A 24,426-nucleotide genomic window follows, 5' to 3' on the forward strand; every position below is an offset into this window, starting at 1 on the left:
TGCAAATTCAGAGCCATGACTTGAACCCCTCTATAATAAATATGCAGCCCTGCCCCTTGAGTTTTCCACAGGTATTTGCAATGCATAATTAATATAATTTACCTTCTTCAGCGCTGACATTCTAGTGAATTCCTTGTTAGCAGATCCCCGTTTGCATGTTGAGGTCGGAAGGAAAGTTTAGGGATAGTGTTATGTGAAATGTGAAATGCACCGCCACTGTTTCTTTATTGCGCTTCTAGGTATTTGATATTCCCATCGCGGTTTCCATGCGCTGCTGTCAAAGCCCTCTCCACAGATGTCTCGATTTGCGCATGTGAAGAAAGTTAATAGTGGTTTCTTAAACGCAGCGGGGATGAACTGGAGCAACAGCGGTACCATGTTGATGAGGTCAAATTGCTTGCTGTATTTTTCTAACGGTCATGTGTGCATTTAAAAGGCGGCGCTGTAAATAAAATGATAAAAACAATGGAACGAGTATCTTATTTAAGTGATCGTAAGGGAGGTTGTCGGTAGGAAATTAATGACTGCAGACAAAGAGATGAATATTGAAAGGCACTTTTTTCTTTTTTTTTCTGGAGGTAGCTGTAAATGATGAATCGACTGTGCGTCTTAAGATGTCTAGAGACATGAAGGTATGTGAACATACACTTCACATATATTTATTACGCGTTTTGTTTTAAGAATACCGGTAGGTGATCAGACAAATTGCAATCTATTTAAGGACCTTTCATATTTTCGCAATCTGTCGATTCTTTTAATAGTGGTAATGAAAAGATGATAGACTAGTTTTGGGTTGTCACTACATCATGAAATTGCTAAACAAACCTTTGGTTCTGTTGTTCATTTTTATTGAGTGTAATAGTTGGACTGTATGTTTACAGTGTTTTCGATGTACAGCACTAATTTTTGTTTTGTTAGTAAGTGACTCGAAATCTGTACAATGTTGTTCGCGTTGACTCCCCCGTACCCAGAGATAAACTCAATACTAAATGTTGCACTGTCCACAAACAGTATTGAGCAGAATGATGCTTGTGAGTAATGCTGTGTGCTACACATTAGGTCTGTGTCACATCCTTGGCTTATCAAGGCAGTCTCAGTACACTAGTAGTGTGTCGTTTTTTTTTTTTTTTTTTTTTGTTTTTTTTTTATAAAATCTCGTTTATTTTGATTAATGTCTCACTTTAACTTAATTGTTACGTTTCTGCTTAGCATGTTAAGAACATAAATCATGATTTGCCTCTTTAATTGAATCATAATTTAGGATGCTGAAAAACAACTGCAAAAGCTGGTTAATTTAATGTTAACACTATTGTGTTCTGTTTTACAGTTCAACAATTCCTTGGCGGCTTATTTACAATCCTGTTCTGCCCCGCTATAATAGCAGTCCAGTTAAAGTTACTGTGATACAAGCGTTTCACTCTGAATCAAATAGACATGTTTCAGCTACTATTTTCAGTAATATGAGGTTAAAAATTACACCTTCAATCAAAGCACACAGGATCAGGAAACAAAAACAAACATACATTTAAAGAGGATTATTTTTTGCACATGGTGTTAATCAGGCGTGAAATTCTCAACAAAAAAGTGCAGGTTCTCATATGCACAGCGGGGTGTAAACATTTAAAAATGGAGACAATTTGAGTGACAATGAATAAATACTTTTAAAATGTACACATACACAATACATTTAAGCCTTAAAAATAACTGCTCAATTATAACCAAGTCACCATAAACAAGGAAGCTAAAAATACTGAAAGCTTTGTATCCTCTGCATGTATCACTCAGTCATGTACTGTAATATAACACTTAAGTAAAACCTTAAATGACAAGCATTAAGAAATATTAGGATTTTGTTTCAAGATATCCTCAAAAAGGGATGGTGTTATAAAAAATGGTATAAAAAAACAACTGTGCCAAGAAAAAATGATACAAAAAGGTTTAAGTCAAACAATGCACAATAGGGGCTAAAATACCCCTCTGATTTTTTTTATGTAACAGGAACTACTACTGTTAATGATGTACTTGGCCATTTTAATCTCCATCTTACTGTAGCATCAAAGTGGGTCATAATATCGTTCTGTGTATGAAATTAACACAATTGGAATGTACAAAGGGGGGTCCTAAGCCATTTTCTGTGTCTACTTGGTTTCTGGTCACAAACTCCTCCACTGACATAGAATGCTTTTAAAAAGAGTCGTAAACTAAATACTGGACAAGTGGTCTATCTTCACCAGCGCTGAATAAATCCTGTGCTGCTGGTGGTGTCTTTCAAAAGGTAAAAACAGATGGTTTTGACACTACTGAGAGAGAACAGGACACATGTTTTCACGTTGCACTGCTAAGGTCTTCTCTCTTTGATCAACAAATGAGCACTGACACAAAGTGAAATGGGCGGTGATTTGTGACGCATGCCAAAATGAAACTGATCAGAATGAAAACTCGGCCAATCAGCATGCAGTGATTATACTGACATTAATGGTGGCCAGTACCAGCTAACAGAAGCAGTTTGAGGAAACAGAATGCAAGCAGCATGAACTCTATCGATTGAAAGAGCATTTCAGAAACGTTGCGCTAGTGGACTGTGTGAGTGGATGGAATGCATCGCGTTGGATGAAAAGCAGATTAAATAACTCCCGGTATCCAGTACCGGCATCAAAATAAGTCCCGGTACTGTGTACCGGTGAGTACTGGCAGAATTTCACCCCTGGTGTTAATATTAACCTTTCAGTTAAACTACTAATATTTTAGTATAAACATTTACAGCCTGATTTTCAGAAGGCGCATTTAGAGAGAAAATTGAGGCATTTGCACTGCAAGATTTTGTGCCACCAAATTATACGTTTCGATTTTCAACAGGGGCAGGTTAATTTCTCCTACTCGCAATGCCCTTTGCGAGTCCTGCTTATGACTGATTTAATTGAAACAACAATTGATTTTCAGGTTCATTAACAAGCCAATTAGTCACATTTCAGTAGTCTGGACTTCCATTTAACTGGAAAACAACGAGGCAGCACACATGTAGTCACAACAATTGGAAAAAAGAAACAAAAAATACATAATTAACCACCCAAGTTGAGCTTTTGCTCCATGATATTTTAGCACGTAAAGCTGTTATTTTCGGCAAAAGGTCCAGAGCCACTGCTAAATTTAAAATATGGACCGATATAACCAAAAAAATAAACGCAACCTCTTCCTTAAAAAGGTCAAATAAAGAAGTCCAAAAAAGATTCTGGGACCTGAAGTTGTGATGCACCTCCTAGTCTCTGCAACTCGCTTTGGAAGTGTCTACTAAATGACTAAATAATAATAATAATAATAATAATAATAATAATAATAATAATAATAATAATACAGTGGGCCTATAGAAAAAAAAACAATCCTTAATTTACTTGAATATCACAATGTATTCTCTGATGCAATATGAATATTCATATTCTTTGCATGCAATATCTGAATGCTTATGTATGTTTATGAAAAATCATAATAAAAATGTTAAACATTAATATGCGTTTGTTACGTTTTCGATTGGTCATATGTTAATTATGTATTTAATATATTCTAAAATTAGACAGCTTCCACTTATAAGCCCCTGTTCTAATTTTCTGAACAAGGCACTGTTGTCCACGATAAATGAGTCGTGGCATGAGCCAGGGTACTTACATCTGTGGTAACTACATCCGTGATACACTGAGCATCACATAACACTTGCACAGTTAAAGAATGATAATGTTTTCATTCCTTGAATCTAGGGATATTGCAACATGTGTGCAATCTATTACACCTAGCACGTTTGGGAAGCCAGACAACTAATAATATTTGTGTTTCATTCTATTTTATCCCACATCCCCAATTGGAAAGAGTATATACTCTTTCCCTATGGAAAAGTGCATCTGTGACATCAGTCAGTATCTTTAACGTAGAAGACTGACAGATGCCTGGGTTTAGGGTAGGGTCGTTTTTTTCTCCTCCCTTCCCTCTTGTGCTGCAGTCAAAGAATTGGAAGTGCTTCGATATTCTGCATTGTAGATTACAGCTCAGTAGCCCTTTACATAAGGGTCGCCGTTTACATAAGGCACAAGAGGCATGTCTTAATTACCGAGTGTATTTTTGGTGTTTTGCTCCTTTTGAAAATAAGGCGTTATTTGCAAAATAGAACCAATTATGAATTTCAATTGCTTAACAAGCTGTAATGCAAGTGTATTTTCAAATAGCGCAAAGCCTAAATTCCATTGCGTCACTGACTTAACTTTTGAAAATACATTTTGCAACTTATCTGGAGTCGCAAAGGTGTTTTGCGACCTGTTTTTCCCACCGCCCCTTTTGAAAATCAGTCTGTTAGTGGCAAGTAGCAACCATTGACATATACAACCTTTTTATGTTTTTAAACCACATAGAATGGGTGTTGTCTGTCTGTCAGTCCATCTGTATGTCACACCAATTGTGATGAAACTTGCAAAGGGCAAGTTGTAGGAGGAAGTATGTCTAGTGTCTATTGGGGAGTGTCTCAAGCTGTTCTCCCAAACATGCACGTGCATCACCACTTCACGTGTAAATAACCACACATGGAAAATCCCCATAATCGCACTTTTCATTTTTACATATATCTGTCTGATGTCAAACTTACATATTTACATACAGTGGGTGGAGGTATTTTTTGTATTAGTTTTCATTTTATTTTTCACTATAGGTTTATACAGTGGTTAGTTTCTTGCTATGATATGCTTTTAAAAATGGTTAATGGTTCAGTTCTAAATGCATCTTGATGCTTAGACAGAAATTATTAAAGCAGCTTAAAAAAATAAATGAGTTCTTCTGAGCAGGAATCCCGAAAAAACATTATAAAAGAACACATTAAAGACTGCAGTGCATCATCTGCTTTATCTGATGCACAGAAATGTCTGACTGCATAATAACACAGTTCAAAGACTTTAATTAAAAGTAACGATGCGTGTTTGGGGGATGGAAATGAGACTCCCTTTGCATAGCAGTTTGATCCATTCCTCATTTAATAAGACACATCTGGGTTTGTTACCTATAACCTGTGGCTAATCAAGCTTGTAGTAAAACTTGGAATGGGTGAAACTTATGCAATAGGAGTCTAAATTCAACAAATTAAAAAGTTACAAATATAGTTTTTTTTTCTTTTTTAATTGAACTCGGAATTTTATCGTTTAACACTTGAGCTGGGACAATGTAAAATGTTATGTGTGTCTTGTGCAGTATCAAATCCTGCTAGAATAAGCTCTTTGTTTTAAAGTGAATATTTCCAAAAGCTAATTTGTTGAAAGCAGAAAGGGGATCTTTATATCAGGCACTCAAAAAATACTTTTAGCAAAATGCTTACATGCTAAAGTGTTTAATGCAGGAGTCTGTTCGTGTTAATCGGCTGAAAGACAATTAAAGCTTGTTGATGGGTACTCGTATGATACGAACACGCTCAATAGGTCTGGAGTAGGGAATTCCGGACACTTTTCCCAATACCAGGATTTCGGGATTGATTTTTATTTTAATCCCGGGATTCCATTTTAATAATAATAATAATAATAATAATAATAATAATAATAATAATAATAATAATATCGTGCTTTTGCTTTTATTAATAATTACCGGTGTGGAGGCGTAGGGTAATCCACTTACACGACAAAGGAATTTTTCAACGAATTAATTAATAATGAAAAAACATATACAAGCATTGCAAGTAAAGATAACAGTCGTGTCACTCCAGCTCCAGCGCAGAACAAGTGAGTGATTTCACTGTCTAGTAGGGCGGCACAGCTGCCTGCTCAACTCAATAATACTGTTATTTAAAAACGTAAACATAGATAAAACACTAAACATTGAAACTTCAAAAAGTAAACTTACCTAGTAAATACTACACATGTTTTAAAGAAGCAACATCATACAGTGGCAATCTTTGAGGGTTTTTTTCACATCCACCGACTGCAGTAACCAACACAGTGCTATTTAAATATGTAAATTAGCCATGTGTGTGCTCAACGGTCACTCACTGTCAGCAGCCGGCTGGGTGTTTATAGTTAACCTCGCCCAACAAAAAGGAAACGTACACCAGTACACACGTGGTTTTATTTGATAGCAGATTCAACATGCGTTGTCCGCCATTACAAGATTTTTCTCGTGTACCTGGTGACGTGAGTTAGCGTACACCAATTTGAAAACCGCGGCTGTAGCCTATATTCAAATAATGTACTATAGTGTTCAGACCACTGGTTCTTGTAGAAAACAATGGAGATTAATCCGTTCTCAAAAGCATTCTGAATTCCGTTTACATCCCCGGTTTTTATTTACATTTTTCATACACTTCTGATCAAGGTAAAGCTGAACTTACAGATAACCCAAGAAAAAATATTCATTAAAAGTGGCATATTAACAGACGGATTACAAAAGTATGTAAGGTAGTTCACATCTGTGTTGCTTTTGTATTCTTTGCAATTACCAAGACTAAGCAATCAGTACAGTTCCATTTGTCACCTACAGCACTGCCTGCCAAGAGACACATGGACTAGGGCTTACATGTGCAATTCTCCTGTTCCCACATCACAATAATACATACCATTTCAAGTATTTACAGCTGGTTTCACACACTGATTAACGCTTATCTTGAGGTACCTAATGTTACTGTAGGCCCTATCTGCACTGTTCATTTGAAACGGCAGTTTAAAATGGCTTAATGCAGGTATCACACTTCAGAATCAAACCTCAGAGGAAGTCTTTTTACATAGTGCAGTTTACTTGTATTGTAGACATTGTAATACCTAATGTGGATTATCAGATATCATTTTATTACATTCACTTTATATATAGTCTAATGCAATTATATGCAAATTAATGTATTCAAACATATTGTACTAAAGGTTGAATAACATTTGTATATCTCATGTTTTACTAAATTGTATAGACCTGCTGCATACATTTCTGTATTACTAGCTCTAAATGCTTCACTAAAACAATATCAAACATCTACTTTTTTGTGTGTTTTTACTGAGGTTGCACGTCAGCCCAACAAAAACAACAATACAGTGCATGACAGATACTAACATATCAGATCACATGGTGTACTGCATTGTTAGAAACTATCAGTACCCTCAAGATTTCTCAACACTTGACATCAAAACCCAACCAACCAACTTTTTTTTTTTTTTAAATCTATTCATGATGTGGTTAACCAGCGTTGTTTGTTTATTGGTATTTTCTTTTTATGTAATGCAAATACACACTAAATACATTAGGGGTAGAACAACTACTAATTTTATAGTCAAATAGTTAAGGGTAAACTAGTCGAACTGGTGGACTACAGAAAAAAAACAGCATATATTATTTTCACTGTGCTTTATTTTTTATGAAGTATTTCTCTGATGAGCCCAGAGCCCCTCCTCCATGACGTGTCCCAGGACCCCCTGGTAGGCATCCCCGATGCGCAGGCCTCCCGCAGTCGCTCCCCATCTCCGCAGGTGAGAAGGGTGAAGCGTTCCAAGCAGGTGAGGGACATCATGGACCTCAAGGCCCAGATGGCCCAGGTCCTAGAGCTCTTGGCAAAACAGGCGAACCAGGCCCCGTTGCAGCCCCAATTGCCATACCCCGCCCTCCCCCAGGGGAATTCAAGGTGGATAGGAAGCGGTGTCTCAGCTGGCGCAAGAGGACACGCTCTCCATAGCGGCCTCTGGGGAGGGGGCCTCCTTCTCCTCTGACATGCAGGTGGGAGAGCCCCCTGAGGATGAACCTGGCTTCGAGGTAGCCTTGGAAGCCAGTGTCCCCCCCGTTGTCCAGCTCGGTTTCGGCACTTATGGGACGCGCTGCAGCCTTCCTGCAGGTCCCCTGGACGCCAGGGGCAGAACCACGCTGGTCCTTTTTCCGGATGCAGGCGATGGCTCCTCGCCCTCAGAAGTTCCCGGCCTTCCCAGATTTCATGGAGGAGGTATGCTCCTCCTGGGATCATCCGGCCTCAGATCCTAGCGTGCTAAAGCAGGCTGCACCGCTTGCCTCTCTAGAAGGCACGGAAAAGCTTGGCCAAGCGGGCCACCGGTAGACTCCACCATCGCGGCCCTGGTTAAGGCCCAGCCGATGGGTGGGTTGGCTAGAAACCCGGTGTGCCCGAACCTCAATGCAAGGTGACGGAAACGCATCTCAAGCGTGCGTATGCAGCTGAGGCGCAGGCAACTCACCTGTCTTACACAGCGAGTGTGCTGCTTATATGGACAGTGTACTGCGCGAGGCCCCGCTCCCTGAGCCGGTGGCCCCGGACTTACGTCTCCTGTCCAGCACACTGCTGCAGATCTCCGGTGTCCAAGGGCAAGCTCTTGGCTGGAGCCTGGCTAGCTTGATTGTGGCTCGTAGACAGCTGTGGCTGTCACAAGCCAGAGTTCCTGATGCTGATAAGGCCGTGCTGCTTGACACGCCTATATCCCCAGGACATACCTTTGGACCAGCCATGGAGGAGCTCTTACAGAGATCCCACTGGGAACACAAGGCAGGTGGCCGCATTGCTCCCTCCCCGCTCTTCCGCGTGGGGCAGGTCGAACCGCTGGCAAGCTCCTCAGACACGGACTGTCACCAGAACAGTTCCATCCCCATGGCTCCGCTGGGTGACCTAAGGCATCGCCTATAGGGCACACCAGTAGCAAACAACTGGGCCCAACCGGCAGGCAGAGGGAACGCATGACGTGGCCAGTCCATATTCCAGCATCACAGGAGGCATTTTCATTTAATTTAATTTAATTTCAAACCTTTATTTAACCAGGTAAAGACACTGAGAACAAGTTCTCATTTAAAATGCATTACCCTAAAAAATCACCCCAAACTGCCCCGCCTCAGACTCAGCAGCCCCTGAAGGCTGGCAGCCTCAGACCCCCATATCGGCCCAACAGCTGCAGTACTGGCGCACTTGCACCTTAGACTCCTGGGTGTTCACCACCATGCAAAATGGTTACGCGCTTCAGTTTCGCTTGGGACCTCCTCTTTCGAGGCATCACGAATACTTTCGTGACAGACCCTCTCCAGGCCTCTGTACTTCAGAAGGCCATCAGTAGTCTCGTAGACCCCACCTCCCACGGAGAGGGGTACTACTCAAGATATTTTCTGGTACCCAAAAATGACAGCGGCTTTCACCCCATCTTAGACCTGAGGCTTCTCAACAGGTTCTTAAAAGAAAGGAGGTTCCAAATGCTGACGCACCGTCACATTCTCCAGTCCGTCCGGTCGGGCGACTGGTTTACCATCGTGGACTTACGGGACACATACTTTCACATTCCCATTCGTCCAGAGCACAGGAAGTATTTCCGCTTTTCCTTTCAAGGAAGCGTTTATGAGTTTGCTGTGCTCCCTAGCTCTCCCTAGCTCCTTGTACATTTTCAAAGTGCGTGGACGCTATCCTGGCTCCCCTGCGGCTGCTTCCCAGTCACAAGAGGGAGCAGTGGCCCTCACGGCGGTTGTAACAGAGCATCTGGCGAGGCTGGGCCTCACCATCAACGATGCAAAGAGTCGGCTTATACTGGTGCAGTGCACGAAGTACTAGGGGCTCCGGGTGGACTCCAATACGATGTGCACATACCTGTCAGACAACAGAGTTGCAGCTATCCAGGGTTGCCTCTCCCTGTTTCAACAGGGATCGCAGGCCACCCTCCTATTTTACCAGAAACTATTGGGTCTGATGGCTGCAGCCATATCGGCCATTCAGCTGGGTCTGCTTTGCATGCGCCTGCTACAAGCGTGGCTCAATGCATTCCACCTCCTTCAGAGTGGTGACTCCACTAGGTCCTTGTACACCTATAAGTGGAGGTATTTCCAGTCTTGGTGTCTGGCTAGAAGCCATGACCCCATATCCTGCCCTGTACCAGTCATCTTACAGTTTCTGCAATAACTGCTTGATGCTGGTAGGTCACTTTCCACTTTGAAGGTGTATTTAGTGGCTATCTCTGCTTGCCATGCCCCCGTAGATTCATTGTCTCCAGGCGTGCATTTTATGGCTACCCGTTTTCTTAAAGGTGCTCGGCAATTACGCCCTCCCAGGAGGACTGTTGTCCCCGAATGGAGCCTTAATATTGTACTGGAGGCTCTCACGAAGGCCCCATTTGAGCCCATACACTCCATAGAGCTGAAGTACCTGTCTATGAAGACAGCCTTCCTCGTGCCTATCACCTCCGCTAAGCGGGTCAGTCAGCTGCAGGCGCTGTCTGTGCACAGCTCCTGCATACGTATTTGGGAGGATGGCAGCAGGGTGTCTCTGAACACCAACCCTGCTTTCCTCCCCAAGGTGATCACAGCCTTCCACGTTAATCAGTCTGTGGAACTGGAGTCCTTCCATCCACCTCTGTTTGCTTCAACAGAGGATGAGAGATTGAATTTCCTCTGCCCAGTATGGATACAGTCTCGACTCCGTATAATGGTGCTGGCTTGCCCCCACCTGGTAGGGTAGCCGCACACTCCACTAGAGAGTTGGTTACATCTTCTGCCCTTTTCAGAGGTGCCGTGATGTCTGATATTGTCTGTTTCAGTTCACTAGTGGCCAATGCAAAGTGCCGAAAAAGTGCCGAAAATGACCATTCGTCTTGCTGCTTCTACTGCTTTAGAGATGTCAGGAAGATTTATACCTGCCTTAACCGCTAACTGCAATGTATGGCCAGAAAAGCCCAGGTCATTCTGGATCTTATCACAGATATCGCTGGCATTGTTATGAACTGTACAAAAAAACATCAATGCCTCTGTAGCAGGGCAGCAGAAAAGCCCTGCATGTAAATAGGGGGCAGGGCAAAGCCAGTGTTTTGTTAAAAACACACTGTTTTGTTTGTTATTGTTTTGTTTTTTTTAAATACCTCATGGGAATGTGTGACTGTCGGCTAGTGATTGTTGGATTAGCTGGCAGTCACACATAATTATCAAACTCGTGTCGAATGTGACCATCTCCGGTCTGATTCATTTATTATTAATCCGGAGATGGTCACAAGTATATAAGTCTGCAGCGTGTGTTGTTCAAGGTGGAGTGTCTAGCAGTAGAGTGGAGGTAAACTAAACTAAAAGTAAAACAATTGCTACCCGTGCTGGTCTACCGCAGCACGATACTTGTTTAATTTAGTGTTTGCTTTATTTTGTGTTTTTGTCTGTTTTGTTTTGGCCAACGAGACGTTTTGTTTTGTGAAGTGTTTTATTTTTGTTGAAAACCTTTTTGTTTATTTGAAATAAATGTGCCACAGCGCTTCCCTATCCCAGCTCTGTTGTCTGTGGCCTGACGTCACCACCCAAGCTATCCTGTCACAGCCCCATTCCTACACAATATGTTTCAGACGTTCAGCAATATTTACAGCAGTGTGTCTTTCAGGCATACTTGCAGTCTGCAATACTTTGGACTTCAGCTGCCAAGATTCTGTTATGTATTGTGCAGTAGCAGTAATGTAAGCACCCATTGTCACCAATGTCCAGAGGTCAGCTGTGAGAGAAATGCTCTGTGCTTTAAGTTCGGCTGCTAGCTAACTTTTATAACATATAATTTGCTTCCAGATGCTATCGCGGGATGGAATTATGTAACCGGTTTCATTTATTGGACGCTTCGAATATTCAAACATTTTTGACTGCCTTTTCTGTGGGTCACTTGCAGTGACTGCAGTACCACTCGCTGCTTGACTTTGAGTGGACACGTTTAAAGAATGTTTTTCTCTGTGGTGCGCATGCATGCATGATGTGCTTTGGTTGTATTTTAGCACCCTTCTAACAAAGTAGGCATTGCACTTCACGGTTTTCTACCTGTTCTTTGAAGTACTTCCACACTGAAGTAGTTGTTTGCTTTTCTTTTGATGCTGAAGTACTCTTATCGCATGTATCATTCGCCATTTTTCCAAATGATGTGAATGTGGCTGATGTCACATGACATTTGGTGCTACTCCTAATCTAAATATTACTTGAAAAAAAATTTATATATATATTCATAACAATAGAAACCAAAAGTGTGAATCACCAGATACTATTGTATGCTATAAGCATTCAGATGACAACAAATTTGGCTGAGAGTGGCTCCTTTTATGGCCTGATCAGAATAACTGAAAATGACTGAAGCATTACAGTACCAAAAATGAATATTTAAAACACTCCGTTGGCCTATACTGACAGTGGCGTCAGTTGTATTATAAAACCACTTACATTGCCTTTGTCATCATTGGTTTCTTTACCTTACTTTTCAGGTATCTGTATTGTAAAAGTGTTTTCAAATTGTTTCTAGAGTCCTGGCACTAGTGGCTGTATAGTCCACTGTTAGCTTAGGCACAGGGTGGCACTGTTGGAGAGCACAGGGTGCAGCTCCCTTACTATAGCATGGTAAGGGACAGTGCTGGACTTCTCCTTCACTGTCTTGTTGGTGTACTCACTTCATCTTCAGAATTAAAAGAGCATATGACCTTTGCAAACCTCTCTGTGTCGTCTTATTCTTTAGGCCTCCAGTGCAGGAGTCTGCTGTTAAATATCTGTCAGTGCCAGTTTTAGTGCCGGTTCGATGAGGTGTGCAATTATCTGTTTGTTGCTGAATGTCCGATACAAACGGCTTTCAGTCACTCATGCCTCATTAAGCTTTCAATGTGGGTCCTTGCGATGAAAGGCTGCAGTACGGGGGCCAGTCACTGTCCTCTGTAAGTTATGATGCAGTACAGGGGTGGTGTGGGTACATTTAGTTATCTGTAATGCCAGCTGCAGACAGCGCATAACTATTGTTAGTAATAGGAACCCATTGTTAAACTGTAGTTTAATACATTTTTTAGGTGCTGCATACAGCTTAGACAAGTACCTGCTTTACAGTGAAGTACTAATGTGCAGTGAAGCATAGCCAAGTACAAAGTGAAAGTTATCTTTAAAAAATGTGACCACTTTGCTTCATTGCTTCATTGCGATCCTTGGCCCTTGCGTCTTACAATATGGCTTATTTTCCAAACGGCTTTTTGTCAAAAGGCTTTTTAAAACAGAAAACCGTAGTTGTATTGCAGAATGTACATTTGTCTTGCAGTGTGGGTGTTTGTTTTGTTTTTAATGTGAGCTCTGTCTTTAATATACAACTTTAGTCTTCAGTAAGTTGTTTAGCATAATGTGATGTGATAAATATTAGAAGAAGTTTAAAGATGGCAAAATGTTTTTAATTAAAAATAATAATGTGACAATATACAAGTTAATTTCTTCAAATATGCTCTATGGTAGTTTCATTAATTCAATTGTAAATATTTCATTTTTGTCAGTCACTTGTAGCTAGAATTACCATCTTCCAGACTTGTTATTTCTATTCACTTCTTGTCCTCATTGAAATAAACTGTGAATTTCCAGCAGTTAAATAGTTCAGTATTATGTTCTTTAGGTGTTTATCAGCCACAGCACTACACATATTCTTCATTTCTTTTCAATTCATTATTCCAGTCCAGCATTTATCAATTTTGACCCTTCACAGCATTGTCATTCAGAACTGTAATTATGACTTGATTACCCATTGAAATACTGGAGTCCTGTTTTAAATGTAAAGGAATATTAAAAACCCTCAGAATCTCTTTGCCTATTCTGGTCAACCATCCATGGTAAACGTTTTCACTATAGTATGGATGTGTGGCCCTCAGTGTACTGGTTGTAGAATTGCTTTGACTTTATTCAAGGTCATTTAGCAAAACCATGGCACCGAATATGTTATAAAGCACTGTCTTTCTTACTTAAAGTTAGCTGTGATGAAGGTCACCTCAGTACAGCCTTATCTACTGCTTCAGAGGCATGCACTGTATACAGATTAGCCTCCTAGAGGTGTTTTACGCTTTACTTATACAAACCGTGTCCCAGGCACATGGCTTGGGAACTTGCAAAGGTTTGTAATTTTATTGTCTAATTTTTAGGAAGTAAAAAATATGAAAAAAAAAATAGTTTGATAGCCTTCTAGCATCTAACTGATGGGATATACTGAAATTGTACAGTCCTACACTATCAGAAATATTGTACTATTTGTTCATTTTCTATTTCCCGTGCTCACTTTCCTTTTAACCCATGCCATTCTCCCTCTCTGGAGAACAAAACTTATTTCCCAGCCTCGGAGCCCAGCCACGCAGCCTCTACTTCTCCGAGGTGGCTCTGAGAGTCGGTGGGGGAGACTTCTGTCCCCCTTGCATGTTAATTTCTTATTGTTTTCCAGCGTTCCAGTCTCCGGTCTGGTCTCACCCCCGCGAGGGCAGCTCTCCATGAGCTAAGGAAAGAGCCTGTCCTCTTCTCTAAGTCTCAAGCACTTTCCTCCCCTTTTAATCCCTTGTTCTTCCTCCACACAACCCTTGCTCCTGTCCAGTGAAAATAAATTAAGGATACGCTTCTAGGAAATACAGTACGAAAAACCATGTGTGACTCAACTCTGGTATTTGTCTGTGTTTCAGCATGTGGATAAAATTAATTATGAGCTAAATTATTTGTAAACAAATATTTGACCTTAAAGTGAACTTTCAAAAGCATTTATGCAGGTTACTTGTAATCCCAAAGTATTATTACTCCCTGTGGTAGTCACATTACAACTCCATATTTAACAGGAAGCTGAATCTCCAATGGCTCAAAATAATAGTGTTTTAGGTCACAGCTTGATGTCATTCTCTTCAAAGAAAGCTCACTGAAACTCCTGTTTATAAAAAAAACCTAAATTGCCATGGCAAGGTACTATGACAGCCTGTTACAACTACAAGGGGCTTTTCAAGCATGTTCCTTTGCTCGTCGTATCCTACTGCTTTAAATATACAGTGCTTTATACTTGTTAATATGGAATATTGTAATTGCCATGAGCCCTCAAAGCCCTTTGAATGACCTGAGCTGCATTTTGTGATCACAACTGCCCTCCACCTTCGCAAGTATGTGTCTTGTATAAATGATTGGGAATTCTTCACAGGAAAAAGGAGATGCTCAGGAATGATAATGAGAAACATACTGTGGCCAAGAAGGAGATGGAAAAGCAAAACTTAACAGTGAAATTGAGTAAGAACAAAACAAGACAACTGAAAAAAAAAAAAGCACAAGGAAATGCTTCGGTCTGCAGGAATGATACTTAAATCCATGGCTGTGAAGTTCACTTATCAATCAGGAAAATGCAGCAGTGAAGATGAAGGTCTGGATGCAACAGAAGGAAGGCAGCGGAGGTGTTAGATTTCTTACAAGCAACACAAGAGATCTATTTTGCTGACTGTGAGTTGCTGTCTTTTTCTCTTTTTTCTTTTGACATAGTTTTTATATAGCAAGCACATATGGATTTCCACATGCCAAAGAGAACCAACCCCCAGGGTTCTAATTCTATGATTATTTATTTATTAATTTGATACTACTGTATACAGTAACCACACAGAATATTCATTAAAAAAAAAAAAAAAAAAACACTTCATAGGATGTTTAGCATGTGTCTATTCATAGTGCCTACAGCATTGCCCAGAAATGTTGGCACTGTTGTCATTCTGCATGGTCGGTTAAAATTGACCAGACGTCTGTAAATGTATAAAGTGCTGTAAAGTATAACCCCCCTTGCTTATACTCAAGGCAGACGTGTTTTAAGTTATTTGCAAATAAAACAAAAAACCATAGCACTGTTCATTTATGAATCTTCAGCAACTAACGTAACAAGCCAATTAGTTTAATTGGACTAACAGAGCAGTGACAGTTTGTTTAGTTTAAACCCCATAATCCCATAATTCCTCCAGAAACCACTGCATGCAAACCAGACAACTGAGTCCTATTCACAAACCTTGAAAGATGTACACTGTACCTTTTGTTTATACACCACTCCATATAGAATAGAGACACATGGGAGCATTTACTGTTTATTTGTAAAGTATATGTCCATATTTCAATTTTTCTTTTAGTACCGCACATTTATTCCATCACTGAAGTACCAGCAAATAAAGCAATGCGTTCATTAAAACAGAAAGTGTGCAGGGGCTCCCGAGTGGCGCATCCAGTAAAGGCGCTCCTCGCAGGATGTGCCCTATAGCCTGGAGATCGCTGGTTCGAATCCAGGCTATGTCACAGCTGACCGTGACCGAGAGTTCCTAGGGGGCGGCGCACAATTGGCTGAGCGCTGCCCGGGTAGGGAGGGCTTAGGTCGGCAGGGGAATCCACGGCTCACCACGCATCAGCGACCCCTGTGGCCGATAGGGCGCCTGTGGCTCTGCAGCGGAGCCGCCAGATCTGTGTTGTCCTCCGGCACTATAGGTCTGGTAGCATTATCTTCAGTACAAATCTTCACAGTCAAACTGCATCAATCAAACACAGGGCAGTGTGTGCTGCTCAGATAAACTTCTCTGGCTGTACCAGCCACCCCCATTCAGACCTACTCATCAGTACATAATTAATGCTGGATTAAAAATGAACTACTACTTTACAAGGCCTACTCTTCTTGGGAGTGATGTCATAGGTATATACTGCACTAGAGGTGAATACTAGTTTTATATACAGTGTTCTGTTTCTTTCACACCTTTTATTATACATTGTTACAGGTGCATCCCTTGTTTCTGAGCCCTTGGTTCCTCTTGATGAACAATCTTGACACTCGCACTGTGCCTTCTTCAGATGTTGCCATGCTGTATGAGCTCAAGTCCCTTGTCCTCCTGCAGGATATTGACCATACTGGAAGGATTCCCAGACAATTCAATGATGCCTCCCGGTATGTGTTTACCTTGTCAATATCCTTTTTTATTAGTCCAAAATCCCTGACTGGTTCCATCTGTATTCTTGTCATTTAGAAAATATAAAGAGACTTTTCAAAGGATTTATGGGAAATCCTTTTTGATTGTGCCATCATAGTTTTTAAACTAAATAAAATCAAAACTTCCAACACAAACAGTGCACTTTAGGTCAGCAGCTTAATTGGATCAGTCTTCTTCTTTCTTACTTAATATGCCAGGTCATATGGCTTCAGGCACTCCAACTTGTCTGGTTGACCACACGCATTCTGCAGCCTTCTTATGCTTACCTGCTGAGAGTTTAAACTCTGCCACAGTTAAAGGTGTCAAGGTTATAAAATCTATTTCCATACATCATCTTAGCTTTTGTGCTTTTGTTCTTATCGACACAGCTTCCTTTGGCATTTGAATTTAATTTTTTAAAACCATAACTTGATGGGGTCTTTTTCAGTTCATCTAAATGTTTTGGCAGATCTAAATATCACTTGTCATTAAAGGCTGTGCTCACACTGAGTTCATTAGAGGTGGTCTTCGTTAGTTTAGTAAATGACCCGAGTGCAGTTCGCTACTAAACTTCACTGTGCACACAGGAAACAAACCATACACATTGCCCTTTGAAGCTAGATGAGGAAAAAGTGAAGTTTCCTGGTTATTTATGTTTAATTGGGTGGTAGTGTTGCATGTCTTGTATCTGGTATTCTGCAAAAATGTAAAGTATAACGTTCTGCCAAAAAAATGTTCTGCCCGGTTCTTGGTGACAGGTAAGCTTGTGTTGTAAGGGAGCCGGAGTCCCAGGTAGATCATACTTTGTACCGGCACTAATTGGCTCTTGGTATCATTGACGGTGAGATCCAGCCTCAACAGACGCTCTGTCACGATCGCCATGTGGGCAACTGCTCCTGCCTGCGACTGGGAACAGATCAACCAGGTAGCAGCCGCAAGGGTGCCAGGATTGCATCCACGCACCTTGAAAACGTGTGTGGGGGGGGGGGGGGGGGGGGGGGCTAAGGAGAGGCCAAATGGCGGCACGGAAAATCTTTTTTTTTTTAAACACTATTATTATTATTATTATTATTATTATTATTATTATTATTATTATTATTATTTATTTTTTAGCAGACACCCTTACCCAGGATGACTTACAGTTGTATACAAAAAATACATATCAAGAATTACAGTCAAATTAAGAGCAAGTGTGGCAGAGCAGGGCTCTGCCCTTAGAAATACTGGCAGGGAAGGAGTTAAATTCTCCTCCCTGCCCAGGTTGATTGCTTCAGGTGGGAGCAATCCACCAATTAATTATTCAATTATTACTCAGCCACTTGGCATAAAAGGAGGCCTCAGCCTCCCAGTTGGGGAGAGAGAGTTCTAGAGGAGAAGCAGCAATTGTGTTTGTCTGAGTGTGCTGTTTTTGTAAGTTTTTGAAACCAGTGAAGGCAATGCCCAGCCTGGAAGCTTTATTTGTAAGTTCTGTTTTGTGTGTATTTTCTGTTTAAAACCTTTTTGTTTGGCCCTTGTGCCTGTTTATTTTGTATTTTTGTTTATTAAAAAGTTTTATTTTGAACTTTAAACTGTCTCTGAGCCTCAACCTTGGTCATTTCCTTGTCACAGCAAGGTACAAAATACAATGACTTCAGTCCTAATAAGATCAAATACAAAACACAGTACGATTTGATATCGGGGCAGTTCAAGAGCAGATAACAGTGTTGACAGTTACATCAGGGTTAAATACTAGTGCAAGTGAAATACAAAATACTATAGATTGGGTTAAGTGCAGGATTAAATACAGGCAGAGTGTTATATAGTTCAGAAGGGAGGAGTTGAGTTTTCCAGGTGTTGTCTGAAGAGGTATGTCTTGAGGAGGTGCCTGAAGGTGGTCAGGGACTGGGCAGTCCTGACATACAAAGGAAGGTCGCTCCACCACTGCGGGGGTTGTTAGTGGAGGATTGGATAACCGATTGGAAATAGGAGCATTTAGTAGAGGAGAAGGAGGAGAGGAGCAAATGGTAGAGGTCTAGGGCAGCAAGGAGTTTGGCTCTCTTCCATTTCTTTTCAGCACAGTGCAGTTTGGTTCTTGCTGAGAGCTAGGGTTGGGGAGGGGAGGGGCAGGCAGGTCGGGAGGTGAAGGGACAGAGGGAGTCAAGGGAGGAGGTGAGGGAGGAGAAGTGGGTGGAGGTAGCAGAGTCTACAGAGACTTGGGAGAAGGAGTCGATAGGAGAGAGGTGAGGGAGAGCAGTGGATGCAAGGACAGAGGGGGAGAGAGAGCAGAGGTTACTGCGAGAGGTCACAGTGGGGGTTGGTGGAGTAGGGAGACAGAGAAAAAGAGATGAAATAGGTGAGGTCCAGTTGATGGACTTTGTCTTGTTTGTTTTACAAACGAGGCCACTACAATCTGTTCCTTATTTATATACTGGATTACGCACATCTTACCTATGTGCAAATGGGAAGTAAAGTAATCAAAGCTGCTTTACCTAGTTAAACATATATAGGAACACGAATGTGTGTAAATCTATAGAATCTTTGTTTTTGTAGAAGTATATACTAAAGGACAATTTTCTGTTGTACAAATCTGGAATGTGGCATGGACTTTGGAAACCTTTAAATTATGAACTGTTAAAAATGTTGACATTTTGTTATCTGTATTTTGTAAATGCTATATTTTGTTGTATCAAGGTAAGCATGCATTAAAAATTAAATATTAATCGTTATCCAAGAGTCATAATCTTTGGCCTTCAGGTATCACTGGAGAACAGTATGAACATAGGAACTTTGGCATATATGTTTTTGTTGAAACATCTGTAGGTGTTTTTTCTTATCCGTAAAGTTTGTTTGTGTCTGCTTTTTAAAATCTTTTCAAGTTTGAATAGGCAACACATATCCATACAACTGCGGGGTTAGAAACTAACACTATTGTGCTGCTAGTCCAAAGAACTAGTACCTTTTGAAACTTACTAGTCCTGATGTAAACTTACTAGTCCTTATGTGAAGTGCCTAAGTTGGAATGAACAACACCAGCTGGGGTCCCTAAAATGGGCTTAGATTTTATTTTGCTAAAAAATAAACATTGTTCTAAATTTACATTTACAATTTTTTTTTTTAACAAAGCAGCTTCGTAAACGCTCATACAGATCGATCAATCACCTGTATGCACCTCGTTACTGAGCGATTACTGTACTGTGTGCTGAGAAACTGAAACGGAGCTCTCAGCTGAGTCACCAAGCTCCGTCTGAAATTGACACAAGTAAAATGTTTAATTTATTGTACATTACATGTGTTGCTACAGTATTTACAAAAATGCTGGCTGGCTATTAATTACTGTCTACAAAAATGAATGTACTCACATACGCATGCAGTCTTCACTAAAGTACCAATTTAAAGACAGTACATTTCACTGTAGCCCTCGGGATGAAATTGTTAGCTAGCTGTCTATTTTCTTTTTTTTTTTTTAATTGGCAGTGGAAGAAAAACGCTTCAGCAAGTACAGTAGAATCTGCCAGAACTGACGGATGCTGAATCTACTATAGATACTAATGAAAGCATAACAAATACAAAAGAAAAACAAGGGAAACGCATGTTTTTTCAAGAAAGCTGGGAGACTTTGTTTAAATGGATTTTATATTTTTAAACGCTGCAATAACAGTTCTGATTATGAAGCGTCCACATTATATGACAGAACAGGTGATTTATTTGCACTATGCGGGACCTTATTTTCCCCCTTTTGTGCTTGAGTAGTACTATATTGGCTTAAGAAAAGTGTGTTTCTAGAAACGTTATTTCAGCATCCAATCACTTAAAATATGCTGACGATAATGTAAACAACACCAAGCTACAGACAGCGAGTCCCAAACTTTAAACGTGTTATCGTACTGTTTATAGATAAGAACTCAACTTTATTATGAATATATTGTGTTATGTTTTAAGTGACACACTACGATAATGTTCATTATGGTAATTGTTTGTTTATTAGTTTTAAAATGTTTAGTAAAACGTGACCTATTCTTTGACCTCGTTAGTACAACCGACCCACTTTGCTAATGACATCTTCAGTCAGGGTCGTAACCCAGTATAAATCAACACATTTTTGTAAAATGACTTTACATTTACTTCAAAAGATGCAACGTTTTTCAGTAAATTCAAACAATAAACTTCGCATCCCGCACAGAGGGAAGAAACGTAAAATGCCATTAACTGCAGTTGGCATTGCAGGGGAGATGAAGAGAGGTTTCAGCTCCGAGTGACTGTTTTCTGAGCATTATTTGTGAATGCTTATTCACCACTGCTACACCCCGTTAAACTGACCTCCCTGCATTTTTTTAACGCAAGACTGAATGTGAGAGTACATGTGTTTTAACTTGCCCAGAGGACTACTGAGACACAGACATGAACTAGTCTTCATCAGATTTACTTCACCTAGGGTGAGCGGGAGTTTCTAACCCTGAAGTTGTTTAAATTGTTTAATTTTATCTCCCTGATGATTGCATTTGCAGTGCTCATCCATAACCTCAAACACTCAGTCATACATTCTGAGGTCAAACTTGTAAGACAAATACAGATAAATAGTCAATCTTTTACAATTTTCAGATCAGCCCACCACCTCCCCTGTCTTTATCTTTCAAAAGTCTCCTAAATAGGACACCTGTGTAGACAAACTATTTTAAATAACCCCACAAAACAACACTGATAAATTCTTTAGTTGTCACGTTGTCTAATTATTTTCTACAAAGTATACCTCAGCAATTTTTGTGTGTTACTGCTAGAGTTCCAGTCTAATTTTAATTTAAAAATAACAATCCGCTAGTCACTTATAATATCATTAGTGTTCTGAACTAATCACTGGGAGATCAGTGATCTGGATTTTTAGATCCCGGCTTGGCAACTTTACAGTCCTAATCCTGGGCAAGTCTCAAACCTGTGACGCAAGATCACTGACATGCCACAAAGCCACCCTGCTGTGAAACTGGACACAAACAGGATCTCACTGGAATGACCCCCTTGTGACAGGCTGGCTGCAGGGATGACGTCAGGCCAGAAAGAATCACACACAGACAGGCAGTACTCTGGTGAGTGAAACTGAGACGCTGCTGCGCTCAGTGCGTTTAATGATACACAGAAAATAAAATGCTGAACAAAAACAGAATACGGCACTGCGGCCAAAATAAATAGACAAACAAAACGAACAGACACTAACAAACAGGGACGAACACTAAACAAACACTTACCATGCTGGTCCTCCAGCACCATGTAGCAATTGCTTCTTATTATTTATCTCCTCACTCTCTCCCATTCCTTTGCCCTGAACACACAACCCCGAGTGAATGAGATGTGCATCTATATATACAATTGTGCTGGGATTCAATTACCAATTAATTATTCACTTGAATCCCAGCACGTGAACTAATCTGTGTAAACCCTGTGCTCACATATTAAATACTTTAAATGCATGTGAAGTGAAGTGCAATCCCTGTGCCTAAATACAATTATACATTTTAAATAACTCGTGCTACACACACCCATTTATATCCCGTGCAGCAACTACAATACACCAACATTTACACACTACATACAACATAAAACACAAAAATACACACAGGGGTGGGGCACATTGCCACACCCCCACACAGAGTTATTTTTCATACAATTAATATCTTTGTCAAGAAATGCCATACCAAACAGGTCTTACTGGTGGTAAAAAAAATTGTTGTAAACTTGTGTGTTCTAAAAGTTTAAAAACAATTATTATCAATCTATTTTATAAAACGATGTAGTTGCAGCTTAATGAATCTTAAGTTAAATTTGAGGCCATAAGTGTCTCCTTACAGACAGGGGCATCTGCTGGACTACAGTACCTGCAAGGACATTGTATGGTATATTCCTATTTCACCTAGATGCAAGCTTTATAAAGCAGACTCTGCTGCTTCAGCATGTAATTATGCTTGTTCGATCTTTTCTTAATTAGTGCCTAAGGATGAAAAAAATATGGTGACAGTTGGTGCCAACTTTGTAATTGGTTTTCTTATTTGGTGTTTGCTATACTCAACAGCTGGGAATGAAAAGTTGTCATTTTTGAAAAATTAAACAAGCTGAAAATGTGTGTTCAGTTCACAACTGTCTATTAAAACGTGTGTGTATCTGTATCATACATAGGCCTGTACCATATTTGTTCATATTAAATGAACACAAGACATTCGAATTTAGCATTTGTGTTCTCCAGAATATGCATTCCCATTGGATTTAATTAAAAATGAATTGTGCAGATGTTGTGTAATGTATTCCAGGAAGGTGCAACATTGAACTTCTTAGATAATGCCTTATCAGATAATTTCTTGTGTTTAATATTATATTATGTGTATTCTCTGTATTTTCTGTGGTTGTTTCTCCTCAGATTATTTCCGTAAAAACTCTCATTTCTCAAACCATCACACTTCAGAAATGTTTTATAAGTGGTTGAAAATTGATGGTTAAAACATTTTTTTTGTAGAATAGTTTCCATTCATGGTAAATAATGATCTAAGCAGAAACAAAAGTAGCTCACTACCCATAATAATTTAAATGGCTGTTGGCATTTTCATTTATAAATATTTTGCTGTAGCATTTTTAGGGCTGGGGCCTAGTACATATGTTGCCTCTACTTTAGTCTATATTTTGCAAATTGTACTTAGGTCCCAGCACCAAGAAACAACTGCATTGATGCAATGAAAATATAAAAATGCATGGATACAGGGGCTGAGGAGGAAACAATATCCCTTTAAGTGCTTGTCAGTACGTACTGTTGTAAATGCCATTGCTGTCGTGCTGTAAAATTAGATTGCAGCAAGCTTCATTGGCTAATATATTAGTTCACAAACCCTAGTGAGGAGATGCTGCTGCCCATCTCATTGTCACTCACCCCTGCTTGTTTTCTGCCAGCAAAGTGTAAAATAATTGCATCTAGTTACATCAGACATGACCCCTAGGGGAATCTTAAACAGGGCATGCATATTTTGTGTGTATTGGTCACTTCTACACTAGCCTATACTTATCACCTCAATCCACACACACAAAACTAATAATTTGCAGACAGAATACCTATCCTACCTAGGTCATGGTTTTAGGCCCTATGCCAACACCTGCTGTGATCCCCACAGACAAATCACATGTGATGGCTTAAGCAATTTAGCAGGTCTTTATATGCTTGTAGGACACTGGGGTAAGAAGGTGGTGATACAGTAGAGCTCTCTGGGCTGTGGGGACACCACTTATTTATTAAGTGCAACACACTACAGGATTGGATTCAAAAACTGTTGTTTGTTTTCTTTGAAGGCATTGCAAACCTTGACTAAAGATGTTTTTTCGGCTGGGTCGGCTTACCCCAGGGTACGTCAGATATCTGCAGGTAAGTGACCCACTAAAACATTGCAACCTCTCTAAGAGGTTGCAATGCTTTTTTTCTTTTATTTTGCATTTTAACTCTTATCAGTGATAAGTAACTACAGAAATACTACCCAAGGATAAATAACAAAGTAGTTTCAGTTTTGTATACCAAAAAAAATAAAAATGTAAATGGGCATAGATACATGTACTAGTTTATTAGATTAGATTGCTTCTCTTTTAGTTGTTATCTTTTCTATAGTACAAGGATAAGGTGGTTGTGATAGAAGTTAATAGCAGATTCATATTTTTGGGTATACATTAAAACACTATTGTGGGTTTAGTACTGATATGTAGATATGAACAAGGAAAATGTATGCACATTTGTATACAAGGGGCAGATTTTTATTAAGTA

At 40.1% G+C, this 24,426-nt stretch overlaps 1 long non-coding RNA gene across 1 annotated transcript; it reads left to right on the forward strand.

The window, feature by feature from the left end:
- Window positions 1–430: 430 nt before the first annotated feature.
- On the forward strand, window positions 431–16,639 carry LOC131737266 (uncharacterized). The gene is made up of 3 exons (XR_009328861.1): window positions 431–632; window positions 14,885–15,177; window positions 16,479–16,639. It is a non-coding gene; the product is annotated as an uncharacterized LOC131737266 (long non-coding RNA).
- Window positions 16,640–24,426: the final 7,787 nt, after the last annotated feature.

This window comes from Acipenser ruthenus, chromosome 6, assembly GCF_902713425.1.
Source record: "Acipenser ruthenus chromosome 6, fAciRut3.2 maternal haplotype, whole genome shotgun sequence".
In the NCBI taxonomy this organism is placed as follows: domain Eukaryota; kingdom Metazoa; phylum Chordata; class Actinopteri; order Acipenseriformes; family Acipenseridae; genus Acipenser; species Acipenser ruthenus.